The sequence below is a fragment of the Pseudophryne corroboree genome, chromosome 11, assembly GCF_028390025.1.
Source record: "Pseudophryne corroboree isolate aPseCor3 chromosome 11, aPseCor3.hap2, whole genome shotgun sequence".
NCBI lineage: Eukaryota > Metazoa > Chordata > Amphibia > Anura > Myobatrachidae > Pseudophryne > Pseudophryne corroboree.
The window spans coordinates 53,843,980-53,863,257 of record NC_086454.1 but is presented as its reverse complement, the minus strand read 5'-3'; the positions used below and the strand labels follow the sequence as shown (position 1 = coordinate 53,863,257).

Sequence of the window (19,278 nt, the reverse complement as noted above, 5' to 3'; positions counted from 1 at the left end):
ACCTCTAATGTAACATACTGCACCAAAAGCAGGTGATCCTGTGTCTGTGAGTCCGTCGGTCTTCTCAACACAGTATGAACTGGTTGTTCGGATTACCTGGCGTTAGGTTCAGCTGCTCGGGAACCTCTTTTGTAAGTGAGCTGTCTATCAAGAAGCAGCAGTGCTCTGTTTTACATTTGTGTAGGTGATGATGTTGACATAATGGTTTATTACACATGGAGAGTACGTGATTAATAGCAATAGAGGCTCACACTGTTTCAGATATACATGTGGCCATGCGTCTGCCCCAGAATACATACATATGATGTGATGTGCCCGCAGCCCAGCCATCCCAGTACATGAACTGACCCTCACTCAGATAGGGAACACATCATTAAAGTGATTGAACTTGACTTTGCCCTGCAGTTTTCATGCCATTGCTTCATGAACTGTCTGCCAATCACGGTACCCACACCATACAACACCTCCCTTCTGTGTGTATAGCAAAGAGAAAATATATATTACTGTATGGGGCTACATCAATAACACTTGTGTAGCGGGATATTGTGTCAAAGGCCAAACAGCGTGAAAGGAATCATTGTAATGACTTGTGGTACAGCAGCAGCTAACAGCCTAGAGTACAGTACGGGTCTGCACCTGTGTACAGGGGAGAGCTAAGTAGCTACGGGATGGATGGAAAGATAGATAGATAGATAGATAGATAGATAGATAGATAGATAGATAGATAGATAGATAGATAGATAGATAGATAGATAGATAGGAGAAAGATATATATATTTAAATATGAGAGATATATAGATACAGTAGATGATAGACAGATAGATATAGATATGAGAGGAAAAAAGCTATTATAGATAGATAGATAGATAGATAGATAGATAGATAGATAGATAGATAGATAGATAGGTGAAATAGAGATGTACGATAGATAGATAGATAGATAGATAGATAGATAGATAGATAGATAGATAGATAGATAGATAGACTAAATAGAGATGATAGATAGATAGATAGATAGATAGATAGATAGATAGATAGATAGATAGATAGGCGAAATAGAGATGATAGATAGATAGATAGATAGATAGATAGATAGATAGATAGATAGATAGATAGGCGAAACAGAGATGTACGATAGATAGATAGATAGATAGATAGATAGATAGATAGATAGATAGATAGACAGAGAGACAGACTGATAGATAGATAGATAGATAGATAGATAGATAGATAGATAGATAGATAGATAGATAGATAGATAGTCGAAATAGAGTTGTACGATAGATAGATAGATAGATAGATAGATAGATAGATAGATAGATAGATAGATACATAGATAGGCGAAATAGAGATGTACGATAGATAGATAGATAGATAGATAGATAGATAGATAGATACACAGATATATAGATAGATACATAGATAGGCGAAATATAGATGTACGATAGATAGATAGATAGATAGATAGATAGATAGATAGATAGATAGATAGATTGATAGATAGGAGAAAAAGAGTTGTACGATAGATAGATAGATAGATAGATAGATAGATAGATAGATAGATAGATAGGAGAAAAAGAGTTGTACGATAGATAGATAGATAGATAGATAGATAGATACACAGATATATAGATAGATACATAGATAGGCGAAATAGAGATGTACGATAGATAGATAGATAGATAGATAGATAGATAGATAGGAGAAAAAGAGTTGTATGATAGATAGATAGATAGATAGATAGATAGATAGATAGATAGATAGATAGATAGACTTAATAGAGATGATAGAGAGATAGATAGATAGATAGATAGATAGATAGAAGAAATAGAGATGATAGATAGATAGATAGATAGATAGATAGATAGATAGATAGATAGATAGATAGATAGATAGATGGAATTATTGCCATGCAGGGCATTCCACACCACTTGCCCCTTTCCCTACCATGTTGCTGGGTGCTCCTAGCTGTAGATAATACCATCTTGTTGCATCTAGACCTCCCACCTTGATACTATGCAGGGCCCTGACCATCTGAGAAGCAGAGGAGCACTCTGCCCCCATGTCCCACCCCAGAAGCAGTGAGACACAGAGTGACTGCAGTCCATGGGTAGCACTTACCTCTCCAGCCTTGCCGCACAGTGCTAAGAGATAGGAAGCTGGGATCCTCAGTGAGGTTGCAGCAAAAGCCTTGGTGCCTTGTGAGAATTGTGTACACCATCCTCAGTGCAAGCCCACCAGCCTGTTACACTAATCTCATCCATCCTCACCATCTCCGTAGTCTCTCTCTCTCTTGCCTAATTATTTAGGCGTAACATGCTTCAGTCCAGTGAGCCTCTCTCCATAGGGAGACCCTGACTATGGCTCCTGGTATCCAGTGCAAATCACAGAGTTACTTGTGAAAGGGAGCATCTGTGATTGGGGAAGGGGAGGGAGAGGGAGGCAGACAGATGCAGGGCAGCTATCTCACTGCAGTCCTGCTGAAATGTGTGTGTGTGTCTCCTTCCAGGGCACTGAGATATTCCAGCTTATAGGGCTGGGAGCAGCTGAGAGAAGAAGGAGACAGGAGGGAGGGAGAAGGGGGGAGCAAGGGAGGGAGTAAGAGACATCAGGGAGAAGGAGAGAGGGGAGGAGGGATGTGAGAAAGTGTCACATAGAAGGAGGCATGGTGAGGGAGCGAGGTGTGATAGAGGGAAGAGGTGTTTGGAAGTAGACAAGCGCAATGCATGTGGTATGAGCAATATGGGGATAAACAAGTGTTATAAAATAACCTCTTGTTGCTGTGCTGGTGTCTATATCTATGGTTCCTGCTTTATTCATTTCAATATATGTTCTTCCAATTTTGCCACCTACATCGAAGTGATATACTGGTAGGTTAATTGGCTCCCAACAAAATTAACCCTAGCATGAATGTGTGTACATGTGGTAGGGAATATAGAGTGTAAGCTCCACTGGGGCAGGAACTGATGTGAATGGGCAAATATTCTCTGTAAATCGCTGCGGAATATGTGTGCGCTATATAAATAACTGGTAATAAATAAATAATATTCAAAGTAGGCGCCCTGGCAAATTCACTGCAGTGTATATTGAGTACCGGATCCTATGTACAATTATATATATATATATATATATCCTATATATTAGCCCTGTGACTCTGTGCCTGCATTTCTAACGCTGGGCGGAGTCACAGTCACAGATCTGGGTGGCTGGATGCAGGCCAGGAACAGTCCCCTCCCTCGGTCCGCCCATCCCTGCCCAGTCCCCTCCCCATCTCCGCCCTTCCCCTCTCTCCCCCCTCCCCGTACACTCCCTGCACCCTGGTCTGATGACACTGGAGCCGGTGAGTCTTGCGGATGAGAATGCTGTGGGCGACCTCTGCCTGCCGCCCCCGCCCCCCTCCCACCCGCGGCACCCACAGCCTCCACAATATACGCCCCCCACCCGCGGCACATGCCCTGCGCCACCCCGCACCCTCCCACCCACGGCACCCACACATGCAGCACCCCCTGCCCCTCCCCCACCCATTGCACCCACACCTGCAGCATCCCCCGTCCCTCCCACACCTGCAGCACTCTCGCCCCTCCCCCACCCATTGCACCCACACCTGCAGCATCCCCCGCCCCTCCCACACCCGCGGCACTCTCGCCCCTCTCCCACCCATTGCACCCACACCTGCAGCACCCCCGCCCCTCCCCCACCTGCGGCACTCCCGCCCCTCCCCCACCCACGGCACTCTCACCCCCTCCCCCACCCGTTGCACCCACACCTGAAGCACCCCCCACCCGCAGCACTCTCGCCCAACCCCCACCCATTGCACCCACACCTGCAGCACCCCAGCCCCTCCCCCACCCACGGCAGACGCCCCTCCCCCACCCGCGGCACTCTCACCCCCTCCCCCACCCGTTGCACCCACACCTAAAGCACCCCCCACCAGCGGCACTCCCGCCCCTCCAGCACCAGCGGTACATGCCCCTCCCCCACCCATGGCACTCCCACCCCCTCCCCCACCCGTAGCACCCCCCTCCCCCACCCGTGGCACTCCCGCCCCCTCCCCCACCCGCGGCACCCCCCGCCCCTCCCCCACCCGCGCCACCCACACCATCCACCACATCTGTCCTCCACCCACGGTACACGCCCCTCCCCCACCCGCACCACTCCCGCCCCCTCCCCCACCCGTAGCACACACAAACCCCGGCACCCCCCGCCCCTCCCCCACCCGCAGCACCCCCGCCCCCATACCCACCTCTCCCCCCGCTACACCCCCGCACCCTCCACCCCACCTGCCCCTCCCCCACCCGCGGCTCCTTCACCTGCGGCACCCACAGTATCCACCCCATCCGCCCCCAACGGGTGACACATGCCCCTCCCCCACCCGTAGCACCCACCACCCCTCCCCCACCTGCGGCACCCCCATACCCACCTCTCCCCCCGCTACACCCCCGCACCCTCCACCCCACCCGCCCCTCCCCCACCCGCAGCACCCATAGCATCCACCACATCCGCCCCCCCACCCGCGGCACACGCCCCTCCCCCACCCGCAGTACTCCGGCCCCCACCCGTAGCAACCACACCCGCAGCACCCCCTGCCCGCAGCGCATCCAGACACCCACCACACCCCCACAGCCGCACCTCCCCCACCCCCATACCCACCTCTCCCTCCTACCCCGCACCCTCCACCCCACCCGCACCTCCCACAGCATCCACCACATCCAGCCCCCACCCGCGGCACACGCCCCTCCCCCGTGCACTGCATGCCTGCCCACCCCTAGCACCCCCCGCCCCTCCCCCACCCGCAGCACCCCCGCACCTCCCTCACTCCCATACCCACTTCTCCCCCCCCGCTACCCCCCCCACCCTCCACCCTACCTGCAGCACCCACCACATCCGTCCCCCACCCTCTGCACACGCCCCTCCCCCACCGGCGGCACTCCCGCCCCTCCCCCACCCATAGCACCCATAACCCGTGGCACCCCTGCACCTCCCCCACCCGCGGCACTCCCGCCCCACCCCCATACCCACCACTCCCCTCCTCTACACCCCCGCACCCTCCACCCCACCCGCACCGTGCCACCCCGCACACTCCCACCGGCGGCACCCACACCTGCAGCACCCCCCGCCCCTCCCCCAACCGCGGCACTCCCGCCCCTCCCCCACCCGCTGCAGATGCCCCTCCCTCACCCGTTGCACCCCCACACCTCCCCCACCCGCGCCACCCACAGTATCCACCACATCCGCCGCCCACCCCCGGCAACCACCACATCCGCCTTGCGTCCCCTCCCCCACCCGTAGCAGCACCCCCCACCGCTTGCCCACCCGCGCCAACCAACACATCCGGCCCCCACCCCCGGCACATGTCCCTCCCCCACCCACGGCACTCCCGCCCCCTCCCCCACCCGTATCACCCACAACCCGCGGCACCCCCGCCCCTCCCCCACCCGCGGCACCCCCGTACCTCCCCCACCCCCATACCCACTTCTCCCCCCGCTACACCCCCCCACCCTCCCCCAACCCACACCCACCTCTCTCACCCTCCACCCCACCCGCACCTCCCCCACCCGCGGCACCCACAGCGTCTACCACATCCGCCCACACCCACGGAACACGTCCCTCCGCCACCCGTAGCACCCACACCCGCAGCACCCGCCACCCCTTCCCCACCCGCCCGCACCCCCATACCCACCTCTCCCCCCCACTACACCCCCGCACCATCCACCCCACCCCACCCACCCCTCCCCCACCCGCAGCACCAATAGCATCCACCACATCCGCCCCCCACCAGTGGCACACGCCCCCCCTCCCACCCACAGCATCCACCACATCCCCCTCCCACCCGCTGCACTCCCGCCCCCACCCATAGCACCCACACCCGCAGCACCCCCCGCCCCTTCCACTGCCCACAGTGCATCCGGACCCCACCATGCACCCGCAGCCGCCACTCCCCCAAACACAGATCCTCCGGCACCCTCCCCCACCCACATCATCTATAGACACCTTCCCCCATTCGTGGACCTACCACACCTCCCCCACCCGCAGCACCTCTGGATCACCTCCCACAGCACCTCCGGACCCCATCCACGGCTCCCCTGCAGCCACCCCTCCTCCACCCGCAGCACTTCTAGAACCCAACCTCACCCCCCCTGCAACCCCACCTCCCCGAACACCCCCCCACTACATCGCCCCTCCCCCACGCACACCACCTCCAGACCCCTCCTTCATCCACAGCCCCCCGCACCCACCCCTCCCCCACCAACAGCATCTACACTCCCCTTCCACACCCGCACCTTTTGCACCCCCTCCCCCATCCGCGCCCCCTCCACACCTACCCCTCCCCCACCCACAGCACCTCTGCACCCTTTCCGCCATCCGTGCCACTGCACCCACCCCTCCACCACCCGCAACTCCTCTGGACCCCCTCCCGCACCCACACCTCCACCACACGTAGCACCTCGGACACCATCCGCGGCCGCTACAAGCGATTCCCTGAATCAGGGTGATCAGCGGCACGGATAGGCACCTCCACCTCACTGAATCCACCCCCTTTCCAAACACCCCCCACACACACTGAACTTCTGTGAGTATAGATGCCACCAGTGGACATTGGATTAATTAAAAAAAAGTAATACTGTGCCCATTATGTGTCTAAGCGACACTGCTACCTGTGGCCATTGTGTATAAGTGGCGCTGCTACCTGTGGGCACTGTGTGTATACGCGGCTCTGCTACCAGTGGCCATTGTGTGTATAAATGACACTGCTACCTGTGGCCATTGTGTGTATACGCGGCTCTGGTACCAGTGGCCATTGTGTGTATAAGCGCCACTGCTACCTGTGGCCATTGTGTGTATAAGTGGTGCTGCTACCTGTGGCCATTGTGTGTATAAGTGACACTGCTACCAGTGGCCATTGTGTGCATAAGCGGTGCTGCTAAAAGTGGCCATTGTGTGTATAAGTGGTGCTGCTACCTGTGGCCATTGTGTGTATAAGCGGCTCAGCTACCTGTGGCCACTGTGTGTATAAGCGCCTCTGTTACCTATGGGAATTGTGTGTAGAAGTGGCACTGCTACCGGGGGCCATTGTGTGTATAAGCACCACTGCTACCTGTGGTCATTGTGTATATAAACTGCTTTGCTACCTGTGGGCACGTTGTGTATAAACGTCTCTGCTACCTGTGGGCACTGTGTGTATAAGCGGCTCTGCTACCTGTGGGCACTGTGTGTATAAGCGTCTCTGCTACCTGTGGGCACTGTGTGTATAAGCGGCTCTGCTACCTGTGGGTACTGTGTGTATAAGCGGCTCTGCTGCCTGTGGGCGCTGTGTGTATAAGCGGCTCTGCTACCGTTGGGTATTGTGTGTATAAGCTTCCCTGCTACCTCTGGCCACTGTGTGGATACGTGGCTCTGATACCTGTGGCCACTGTGTGTATAAGCTGCGCTGCTACCTGTGGGCGCTGTGTGTATAAGCTGCGCTGCTACCTGTGGGCGCTGTGTGTATAAGCGGCTCTGCTACCTGTGGGTATTGTGTGTATAAGCGGCTCTGCTACCTGTGGGTATTGTGTGCATAAGCTGGCCTGCTACCTCTGGCCACTGTGTGGATACGTGGCTCCGTTACCTGTGGCCATTGTGTGTATAATCGGCTCAGCTACCTGTGTCCATTGTGTGTATACACGGCTCTGATACCTTTGGCCACTGTGTGTATAAGCTGCGCTACATACACTAGCAGTATATACACTATGTTATTCATTGTGCCCTGCAGCCACTCTTCACGCCCTCACAAAGGGCTACGCCCCCTTGACAATTGCATGCCCTTCCCCCTTGCAATATTTACCCAATAGCATAAACTTTTGTGAAGGTAATACTCCATATAATAACAATTATAGCACAGCTGAAGCCCGTGCAGGGGTTAATGGGTCGTAGCCTCTTGCAATGCCATTTTCTGTCTAACACCTTCCCTCTCTTTATCCTCTCCCTACCACCCACCCTCTCCCTATCCTTTACCCATCGCACAGCGTTTCTGTACATTCCCTTTCTCCCCCCCCTACACCTGTCTATCTTTTCTCAACCGGAACCCATTTCTGTATGCCCTCTTTACTGCCCTGCATTTCAGGTTCTGTTATCTACCGGCCTGCGTATGTTCAAAGGCGTGCAGGGGTTAACGGGGCGTAGCCCCTAACGACGGTGTGAAGAGCGCCCGTAGGGCGCGATGAATCACCTAGTATATATATATATATATATATTAATGGCAGTTAAAGGGTTAATGCTGTGGTCAGCTCCTCAGTAAAACACGCTGAGTGCCATGGTTTTGTTGTAGTGCTATATCTTTTACCGCGCTCTCCAGTAATACGTGCCTCAGAGCAAGTTTGCCCTTTTAAATAGCGAGAGTCATCATTGACTTAGAAGGTCCCTGACTGCTCCAGTAGCCCCAGGCCAGGTAGGAAGCGCTAGCTGCCCTGCGCTGTCTCTCAGTTTGTGCGTTCGCCGCTGTCTGATCTCCGTTTCCATCTGTCAGTCGCTTTCATACCACCACCTTAGGGTCTGTCTGGTTTTTTTTGTTGCCTTCATCACAAATGCATTTAGGCTAGAAGGCCATCCATAGGGAGATTCTTGTCTACCCTGAAGTAACGCTCTGCTTACAGCCCATCTCAGTCCTGCGGTTTTATGCTCTCCTATCCCCTATTTGTATCCTGTGCAATAACTCAGTAGTTCATCCACACTAGAGCTCATTACAATAGTTTTTTTTCTTGCTCTTTAAATATTCAGCATTGTTTGGCTGCTTCGTGAATGCCAGCGCTGCCGATAGAGCATAATCTGATATATAGGCCCAAAATGATTACTCAGTTTTAATAAAGGTCATAGTGAATTTATATCATATACACACTGACAGCCTGAGCTCGCTAGTAGGACAACACGGAGCAGGAATGAGATAGAGGTACACCACCGATAATCCGGTACCCTCAGTTCCAGGACTGTGCCGGATTATCGATTTTGCCGGATTATCGGTGGTATCGTTGACGGTGATGTCGTCGGCATCCTGACCCCACACACACACACACACACACACACAGCCTAATTCTATCCAGCGTGTCCCCCACAGCCTCATTCCAGCCAGGCAGCCCAACTCCCCACCCGCAGTCAGACTATCCAAACCACAGCCTAACTAAGCCTCCCGCTGCCTATCTAAGACCTCCTGCAGCCTTCCAAACGTCTCCCGCAGCCTATCTAGACCCTCTCGCATACTAATTCCCACCCGCAGCCTAACTTCCCCGGCACCTGATGTGTCCGGATTAAGTGGTCTATTTACTAAGCCTCTGGTGGAGGTAAAGTGGCCGGAGATAAAGTACCAGCCAATCAGCTCCTACCTGACATGTCACAGGCTGGTACTTTATCTCCAGCGACTTTATCTCCATCCAAGGCTTAGTAAATACGGGCAGATGTATTAACCTGGAGAAGGCATAAGGAAGTGATAAACCAGTGATAAATGCAAGGTGATAAATGCACCAGCCAATCAGCTCCAATATGTAAATTAACAGTTAGGAGCTGATTGGCTGGTGCGTTTATCACCTTGCATTTATCACTGGTTTATCATTTCCTTATGCCTTCTCCAGGTTAATACATCTGCATAGACCCCTAAAAGAGGTGCCGGACCATCAGGTGGCGGATAATCAGTGGTGTACCTGTATATTGAATCCTAGATTTTATTGTGGTGGTTCAGGTACCATCATATCACTGTCCATACCTGTCAATAGGTTCAGTGCGCAGGTCTCATAACCCTTTTACACCAACCAGCATATAACACGGGTTATTACACATGAATGCGCATAACCCGTGTTGCTGGTTGGTGTAAAAGGGGCGAGTTGGAATAATCCAGAATAATCGAGTGACCCGATATTCCAACTAGGGTAGCTTGCAGGGTTGAACACGGGTTCAACCCAGCAAGCTGTGCTGTGTTAATGTAAGCCGGGTCGATGCGACCCGGCTCCCGTTCACAGTGTATGGAAGGGCAGCGCTGGGAGATCATGTGATCTCCCAGCGCTGCCCCCGCCGCATCACTGGCAACGTCACCAACCCGGCAATATGCCGGGGTTAGTGATTGCAGCAGGAAAGGGGGCTGACGCGGGTCACAGCCGGGTAGCACCGGTGTCAGGCTCCCGGCTGCGAGCCGCGATTCTAGGTGTAAAAGGGGTATCATTGAGGTGGTGGCTGTTCATTTTGGTGTCTTCTCTCAACTACAGTGGCGACAATAAGCACACATAGGGGGGGGGGGGTAATTCAGACCTGATCGCTAGGCTGCGTTTTCGTACAGCGGGCGATCAATTCTAAACTGCGCATGCGTATGCACTGCAATGCGCAGGTGTGTCGTACAGGTACAAAGCGAATCGCCGCTCAGCGATGGGTTTGTGCGAAGAATCCATTTGCACGGGCGTTCACAAGGAGATTGACAGGAAGAGGGCGTTTGTGGGTGACAACTGACCGTTTTCTGGGAGTGTTTGGAAAAAGCAGGCGTGCCCAAGTGTTTGCAGGGAGGGTTCCTGACGTCAATTCCGGTCCCGGACAGGCTGATGTGATCGCAGCGGATGAGTAAGTCCTGGGCTGCGCAGAGACTGCACAAGATCTGTTTGTACAGCTCTGGTACACATGCGTTCGCACACTTGTACAGCAAAAAATACACTCCCCTGTAGGCGGCGACTATCTGATCGCAGCAGTGCAAAAATCGCTGCCCAGCGATCAGGTCTGAGTTAGGCCCAGTGATTCTTCACTAAAGAGAAGCCAGGTCCGCCACGAAGGAGCAGCAGTGCCCAAAAGAAACCATAACCACTCACCCTTCAGCGACTGGCGCAGCATGTAAACAGGACTCACGTATTCATAACAGGGCGTGGCGACACCCCTGCACGCTGTGGGCAGGCAAGGGTGTCGTCTACTCTCACCAGTGTTCCTGGTGTTCTTTTAGGAATCGCTCTGTGAGAAAAGTTAATGATATTTTTTTTTTCCACTTATTAATCACAACTCTCAGTAGGAAATGTATCTATCCTTGGAAAGAGATAAAGTGGAGAAAGATAAAGTAACAACCAATCAGTATCTGTCGTTTGTTCAGAATAGTCTATGAAATTAACATTAGAAGCTTAAATGTTTTGGTTAACTTTTAATCAACACAGAACAATGAGAGAACTAATTAAAGGGTAAGCATGGTAACAGAATAGATCCAAAAAATGTAATTACAAGTACAGACCAATTATGGTAGATGGATTATCCTCACTGTTAGTGAAGGTACGTTGGGGGTCATTCCAAGCTGATCGCTCGCTAGCAGTTTTTAGCAGCCATGCAACGCTGTGCCGCCGCCCACTGGGAGTGTATTTTAGCTTAGCAGAAGTCGAACGGTTGTATCGCAGAGCGCCTGCAAAAAAAATTTGTGTAGTTTCAGAGTAGCTCAAAACCTACTCAGCACTTGTGACCACTTCAGACTATTCAGTTCCGGATTTGATGTCACAAACTTGCCTAGCGTTCGCCCAGCCACGCCTGCGTTTTTCCTGGCATGCCTGCGTTTCCCCAGCCACGCCTGCGTTTTCCCTGGTACGCCTGTGTTTTTCCAAACACTCCCTGAAAACGGTCAGTTGCCACCCAGTGACGCCCACTTCATGTCAATCACTCAGCGGCAAGCAGTGCGACTGAAATGCATCGCTAGACCCTGTGCAAAACTGCATCGTTCATTGTGCCCGTACGTCGTGTGTGCGCATTGCGCCGCATGCGCAGAATTGCCATTTTTTTTAGCCTGATCGCTGCGCTGCGAACTAATGCAGCAAGCGATCAACTCGGAATGACCCCCATTGTCATGGAGCAGCGCTAATGGCCAGTGGTAGTAGAATCTTATCATGTGTGTTTAGGTGATTTGCTTTTCCCATAGTAGGCTATTGTTGAGAAATGTCATCCAACTGGCTGTAATATACTCTAGGTGTATGAGGGACCACCCACAGCAATTGTTTTCATGATGGCGCAGCTAAATTTGTTGCCTAGTAGACCAAACTGATATAACACCTGCTCATGGTCAGACTGGCCCACAGGTATACAGGGGAAATTCCAGCTGGGCCCCACTGCCTGAGAGCTATGGGTCATTAGGTCGACCACACTTATGTCGACAGTCATTAAGTCGACCACTATTGGTCGACATGATCACTAGGTTGACATGGTCAATAGGTCAACATGTGCTAGGTTGACATGAGTTTTTTTACGGTTTATGGTGTCGTTTTCTTCGTAAAGTGACGGGAAACCCCAATTAGTGCACCGTGTCCCCTCGCATAGCTCGCTTCGCACGCCATTCTTTGGGCAAGGTTACTGTTCCCAATTGTAGTCCACGTGGGTCGTAAAGTATGAAAAAGTTAAAAAAATGAAGAAGAAAAAACGCAGAAATCTCATGTCGGCCTTTTATATGTCAACATTGTTCCATGTTGACCTATTGACCATGTGACCTATTGACTAATGCATTGTCAAAGTCAGAAAAATATCCCTATACACGCTGCCATATTTGCACCTCATGCTGGTCCGTGCTGCGCATGCGTGCGCTTTCCCGTGATAGCGCATACCCGCTGATGCGTGCACCCACTCGCATCGGTATGCGTATTTACGGTAAAGAGTATGTAGTCGTAGCGTGCGACCCAATCGTTACATATTTTCACAATTAATGTAGTTTGTAGATCATGGTCCCTTTGATAGTTTCTGAAAGTTTAGTTAATATAGAATGTCCCTGAGCTGAGGAATCCCTCTTTGTATTGTGGGAAGGGTCTAACAAGAGTCATGCAGCAGTGTTTGGTACCCATCGGAAGAGTATTTAATTAGCAATATTCCGGTGTTGGTTTGGAGCGTATTAATCGCTCGTGCGAATAGTTATGGACATAAGAAGTTTATGTCCATTTCTATTATTTACTCATACTCAGGTATGCGGCGGGAAACCTAGTTTCCCACCCACCTGAGCTGTTTGAAATCGTCACAGCCCTCCTGTATGAATCAACCTATGACCTTTTGTTATGATACAGGGCCGAATTCCGACGTCCAATGGACAATGGGATTGTAGGGACTATGAGGATTGCATTGTGTGTGGGGCATAAATAGGCAGGCCGACCACATCCAGCTCTCACTCTTCAACGGTTCTCATTGCTGAAAATCGGGTGCTGGATGTCCAGGCGCATGCGATCGTTTACCCTTATGCGTAAGTTTTCTCTCCGTAATCATTGTCTTACTGTGAGCCAATTTCTCTCATCTCTCTCCATTTCTCTCTCTCTCTCTCTCCTTTCTCTTTTCTCTCACATCTCCCCTAGACTAGTATTGTATTGTATTGTATTAGATAGTATTGTATTTTGGTTAGGAAGTCTCTGTTATATTGTAGTGTATCATTTGTACTGTTATCCCCTTTTACAAGTATATTAGACATAATACAGTTAATAGGCTTTGGACCCTAAACCAGTATCTGTGTATTTTCTATAGTGTTAAGTGTTCACTTGAGCGTCGGTGACGCTCAAGCAGCTTTGTAGTTAGTCAGGTTACACAAGGTTGCACTTACACCCTGTACTCACATTAAGGTATTCTGTGCATTTCATTGGTATAAGGTTTAGACATAAAGGTATAGCGTTGTGAGCGTCTGCGCCGCTGGTGATCTCCTCGTGGTCTCGAGCGTCCGCTACGCCATAGCGAATCATTACTCTAGTCATAACCAATAACGTGTTGTCCTGTGATCACTGGGCCGTGAGCGAACGTGACGCTTGAGCGTCTCGCCTACGGCTGAGCGATCGTTACGCAAATAGCGTACCCTTACGGTACTTCTTAAGTAAGCAGCGTACAGTGTTCTTAGACTTCATAAAGGGTTGTTTATACGACAAAGGAATTTAGCATTGTCAATTGGGGACTCGTCCGATCCTTCTCATATCTGCACTAGGTAGATCAGCAGACATTATCCCCCCAGCAAAGGGTGGGAGGTTGTCTCGCAGTGCTGACGGGATAAGCGTCTGCTTCGCTTAGATAAAGAGTGCTGAAGGAATCCGGGAACCGGAAGTAAGAACAAAACGCTTGTGTCTTTTAAAACTGTTTATTTCTCTTCTGTTTTGCGTATACACGCACGCATACATATATATCTGCATTTCTTTTTTTCAAATTTCGTATATCACTATTCCTGTTTGCCAATTTTTATAGTTGATAGAAAGTGCTAAAAGAGATTTGCTGTTATTTCATAGTAGAGGTAATAGTTAAAATATAGACCAACACACGGCTTGTCTGGGAGACAAGGCAGTCAGTGTGGTGTGCGGTAGATGATCAGGGATCATCTACATTGATAAAAGTAGAAATTGTGTTACGGTGGATCTTTGTTTTGCGTACACGTGTCACTAACAAAGACTAGCGTACGCAATCCAAAGGCAGACGCACGCAGCGTTCATTACGCAACGTAGCGTCCGGTTACGCCCACGTAGCTCAAGTCACGAAAAGTTGGATTTTAGCGCAAAGCGATAATTAGCGCAAAGGCGATAAGTAACGCACAGCGGTAAATAACGCGACGCGGTAAATAACGCAAATCTATTTTTGGAAAAATCTGAAATTTAGTTTAACAGATCCTGCTCCAAATTGGTAACACTGCTGGGCTGAAGAAAAATTTCTGCGCAGAAATAGATATAGAAACAAAGTGTACATGTGTTGAGTGAGTGTGTTTTTAACTTTTTATCAGATAAGTTTATATAACTTAGAGGTTGAACCAAAAAGGAAAGTCGGGTACTCGTCAAGGGACATACGTGTAAGTGACATATACGGTGGCTAGGGAGGCATCCCTGGTTAAATAAATATTTGAGCATTAGAGTATAGCGGACCATAAGGTAACAGACCAGGAGGTCATAAGGTTAACAGACCAGGAGGTCATTAACAGACGGTAACAGACCAGGAGGTCATAAGGTAACAGGTAAAATAGACAAAGAGGTCCGCTATAAAGGTACAAGAGGCACAACGCCTGGGGTGTTGGTGCAGAACCCATATAGGCCATACAAGCTCATGCTGAAGGAATCGCGGCCGGAAACATCGATTCCATTGATCTTTCAGTACATGACAAGTAGTGCTTATGTACTGAACGATTGGACCGCACGTAATTGTGTGCAGTAGTTAGTAATCTGACCTAATACCATTAGAGTAAAGTGGTCACAAACGCTATTTGTACATTCTGACGTGATTTGTGTAATTTTTATTTTTAAAGGGAAGTTCGCTGGTCACTCAGGAACTATCTAACAACCCCACCTTTACTGGAAAGAGTAAGTGTCCTGCGGGTAACCCTCATATGTTCCAGTAAACACAGGTTCACAGGGGCCCTGAGTTGGGTACAGCAGCTCTGGTTACAGTGATTGCAGTACTGGCCAACGTGGGCGAGAAGTGAGTGGGGTACTTGGTAAACCGCCACCGCCAGCCTGCCCAGGACATCTTGGTTTGTTTGTAAGGGTTCGCTGAAAACCTTGATATAAAGATCAAAGGAGTAGTAAGCAACACCTGCAGATTATGGGGGCCAGTTGTTCAGGTAGGGGGCGATCAACCTCGGTTCGGGTTGATTTAGGGAACCGGCCAGTCGGGTCGGCAATGTGTGAGAAATATGGAAATCACGCTGAAGTTTTATGTGATGAATGGGAGAGAATGACTGTACATGATGGGGAGAAGTTCCCAAATATAGGTAGCTTCAGTCCAAAAGTGTTACAAAATTTAAGGAGGAGGATATGTCTCATTGAACCAACAAAGAGACGAAGTAAACATTATGATTATTTGCAGTTAGGGCAACAGGAAGGTGAATTACAAAGAGATTCAATTGACTTTTCTGACTCTTATCTTGAGGGGAGAGATATGGCAGCAGGGAGGATTGTGGTTGCGGAGAAAAGCACAAGGTGGAACAATAAAAACGCTCTTAGCAACTGTAATAAAGATTATAAGAATAAGTGTAATAAATGTAACAATGATTATTGTAATACTGTTGAATGTACAACTATTAACCTATGCAAGTTGCACCCCATGTCAAACTTCCCTCAGGAATACAAACAAGAAAGTGAGCCCAGAACGATGTCAGCACCTCTTCCAGCAACCATCACAAAAGCCATCCAGGTGGACGCGACCAAATTGGTAAAGGCAATAATCAAACCCCCTAACGAAGGGTCAGGTGAGGTCGTGTCCACAGGTACGTACAATGTTTCATATCACGCACAAACAGATGTACCCCAAAATGTAAGACCAACACAAGATGATGTAACTGAGTTCGATCTGGCCAGGGTGATCTCAGTCTCCAATGGGAAGACTGACGATCAGGGAATCATTCCCGTCAAGGACAGTGCAATGCACTGTCTCTGGTCCCGGACCGAATTGAGATCAATTATGTCTGAATTTCCTGATCCTAGGAAAAATCTAGCCAAATGTCAAAGGTTTATTAAAGAACTAGGAAACGCCACAGGACCCACCAACCAAGAGTGGCGGACAGTGCTGAGGGCATGTTTGCCCTCCAGTGTTGACCCTGCAAAATTCATTGCTGATTGTAAACTAGACACGGAGGTACCTTGTATGGAGGAACACAATCAGGAATGTATTAGGCAGATTAACCGACAGTTAGGAATATATTTCCCAGCCGCTGTAAAGTGGAATGACATTTTCTCCATAAGGCAAAACGAAAGGGAAAATGTTTCTAATTATTTCAATCGAGCACTGCAAATAATGGCTAGAAACTCTGGGATCGCAGACATCAAGACAAATGCACAACATAAAGGAATAGCAGTTAAGGTATTAATGAATGGTTTAAAGGATGAATTAAAAACAAAGGTACAGACCACCAACCCAAACTGGAGAGATATCTCGGTGACCGCACTAAGAGAGGCCGTCATTAATCATGATCAGAATATCACCAGATACAGAGAGTCACTAAGAGATAAGTTAATGGCAGCAAATATACAGGCCCTAACCACAAGACCACCCCAACAAAAGCCCCACACCCCTGCGAGAAATCCAGATATGGAAGTCTGTTACAATTGTCATAAAAAGGGACACTTTGCAAGAGATTGTAGATCAAGAGAAAGACAACACCATAATCATGAAATCCAAGGAATCAGGGAAGAACAGGGGAAACGGTTGATGATGATGAGCATCCGAGCGTTTGAGGAGGCATCAAATCAGCCAAGACCCCAGTTCACTGACACTTGGAGAAAGCCAAGGATCTGTTACCATTGTAGAAGAGAAGGGCATTATGCCAACAACTGTAATAACCCACATAAAGTTAGACCCCCTAGACCAAGAAATGAGCAAAATTACAACACACACCATTATAATCAGGGATCATATAGGAAGAATTTTGGGCCACACCCATAATATATAGTCAGGAAAGGTGATCATTAGGACTGATGGTAAGCCTGAGGTAACGGTTAATAAATTGGGAGGTCATCCACTGAAAGACACAGGAATGACCAGGTGAAATGTTGTAAATGTATCAGTGAAATGTTTTTTTTTTTTCTCTCTCTCTCTCTATCCCCATCTCTGACAAGTATTGGTAAGAATTCACACATTGCATACCCACTTGGTCCTTGCAGAAGTCTACCAAACCCCAGCATGACCTCCGCCACAATGTATTTCAGGCCAGATACAGACAGTGGAGTAATGCAGGTGCTGGTGGGGAGGGACTGCTCAAGGAGACCATTAGACACATAGATATGACAGCCTAATAAGTCTGACAATGTTTTTCTAATGCTAACAATGTTTTCTTAATGTTGACAATGTTTAAAAATGCTTTGTTTCTCTTTTCTTATTGATGGTTATTGTCGAGTTATGTAATGTATATATGCACATGAATTGTTCTCTATCTCTTTTGTTTTTTTTTGTGTTTTCTCTCTCTTCTCACTCATGTTTCCATGGTTTAAAGATGCTATGTCACCCCTCAGTTGGACCAATGGTAATGCCAGATTTTTGCTCCTTACAGAAAGATCGTCGGTTGGGAAGGAACATGGCATCACCAGAATGTTCGTTTGGAAGACTGAGAGACAGCACCTTTGAGAGGACAGCAGAACAAGAAGAACAACAAGACGAGAGAACTTATTATCGTAACAAGTTCTCTCTCCCCCTCAAACTGTTTTCTTATGCCCCCTTTACAAATTTCTTCTTTTCTCCTCCTGTAAGATGGACTTGCCCCAAGAGACTGTGATATGGATTTTCCCGTTAACCATGATGTTGACCAGAGCAGTCTGTTTCGGTGAGAGTACCAGTGAGGTCGAGAAAGGATCCAGAAAGGTCCTGATGACTGAGACGGAGGTGTAAATTTCCAATAGCAACCCAATCACCAAGCAAAGGCGAGTACCGGGCACGATCTAACAACCATGTTATCTGTAAACATTTTCTTTGAAGGATTGTTAGTTCAAAAAGAAAAACTGTATCTGTAGGCTCTGTGACAATGGTTGAAGATGGATGCATAAAGAAATGCCAATCCAGTCTTAATATCCATATGGACCAGCATCCATTGAGTGACCATCACTCCTTAGTGGGTAACGTGTTAAATAAAACAGATTGTTGGGTATGCTCTCAAGTACCTCAGGGTCATAGCAAATCAGGGCTAGTACCATTTCCTTTAACGTTAGGGGAGGTACTTGAGCTAAGTGGTGGGAGACCGGTGGACCGGAGGTTTAACATCTCCAGCCCTCCTAGTTTGAAGCTCCACCAATACCATGTGGATAGGTCCCTCTTATGTTTTAATATCTCCAATCCCCGTAAGCCGGGAAATTGGGAAGTGTCATGGAGCAACCTTACCATGACCTTTTCACACAGAGCAGATAGAATGCCTACAGATACAGAGCTTGTACGCCACATAGCCAGTAGAGGAAAATCTTTCCGGTATCGATATACCTTAGGAAATAGGATTACTAGAGTTGGAGAGGTATCACCAGGATACTGTGCACATATCGTACAAACTGATACGTGCATTAAGCAGATGGAAGAATTAGGGTCAGGAGATTTCACCTGGAAGGTTTGTAACATGGTAATGTCCTTCTCCGTCCCATATGTTCTCCCCGATGATGCATATTTCATATGCGGGAGAAAGGCGTACAAGTGGCTTGCCCCAAACTCTGAAGGATTGTGTTATATTGGAAAAGTATTGCCTGAAGTGATGACTGTTACACATGACAAAATGAAGGACATACACCGTGGTGCCCAAGCTCCTTATACTCACACTCATTACGAGCACCGAGTTAAAAGACAACTGTCAGAAAGGTTAGAGCATCCGGCCTCTGATCTTATCCATGAATCCACCGGGAT

The 19,278-nt window shown here is 49.2% G+C and overlaps 1 protein-coding gene across 2 annotated transcripts in view; it reads right to left on the bottom strand.

The window, feature by feature from the left end:
* CHST1 (carbohydrate sulfotransferase 1) overlaps positions 1 to 19,278 on the bottom strand; it is a 281,686-nt gene that overhangs the window by 146,996 nt on the left and 115,412 nt on the right. Inside the window, exon 1 of one of the 2 annotated variants that reach the window (XM_063944326.1) lies at positions 2,122 to 2,551. The exons of the other annotated variant lie outside the window; for it this stretch is intronic. The gene's annotated coding sequence lies outside the window, so the exon portion shown is untranslated. Of the gene's footprint in view, positions 1 to 2,121; positions 2,552 to 19,278 lie in introns of those variants that run through there. 2 annotated transcript variants of the gene reach the window in all.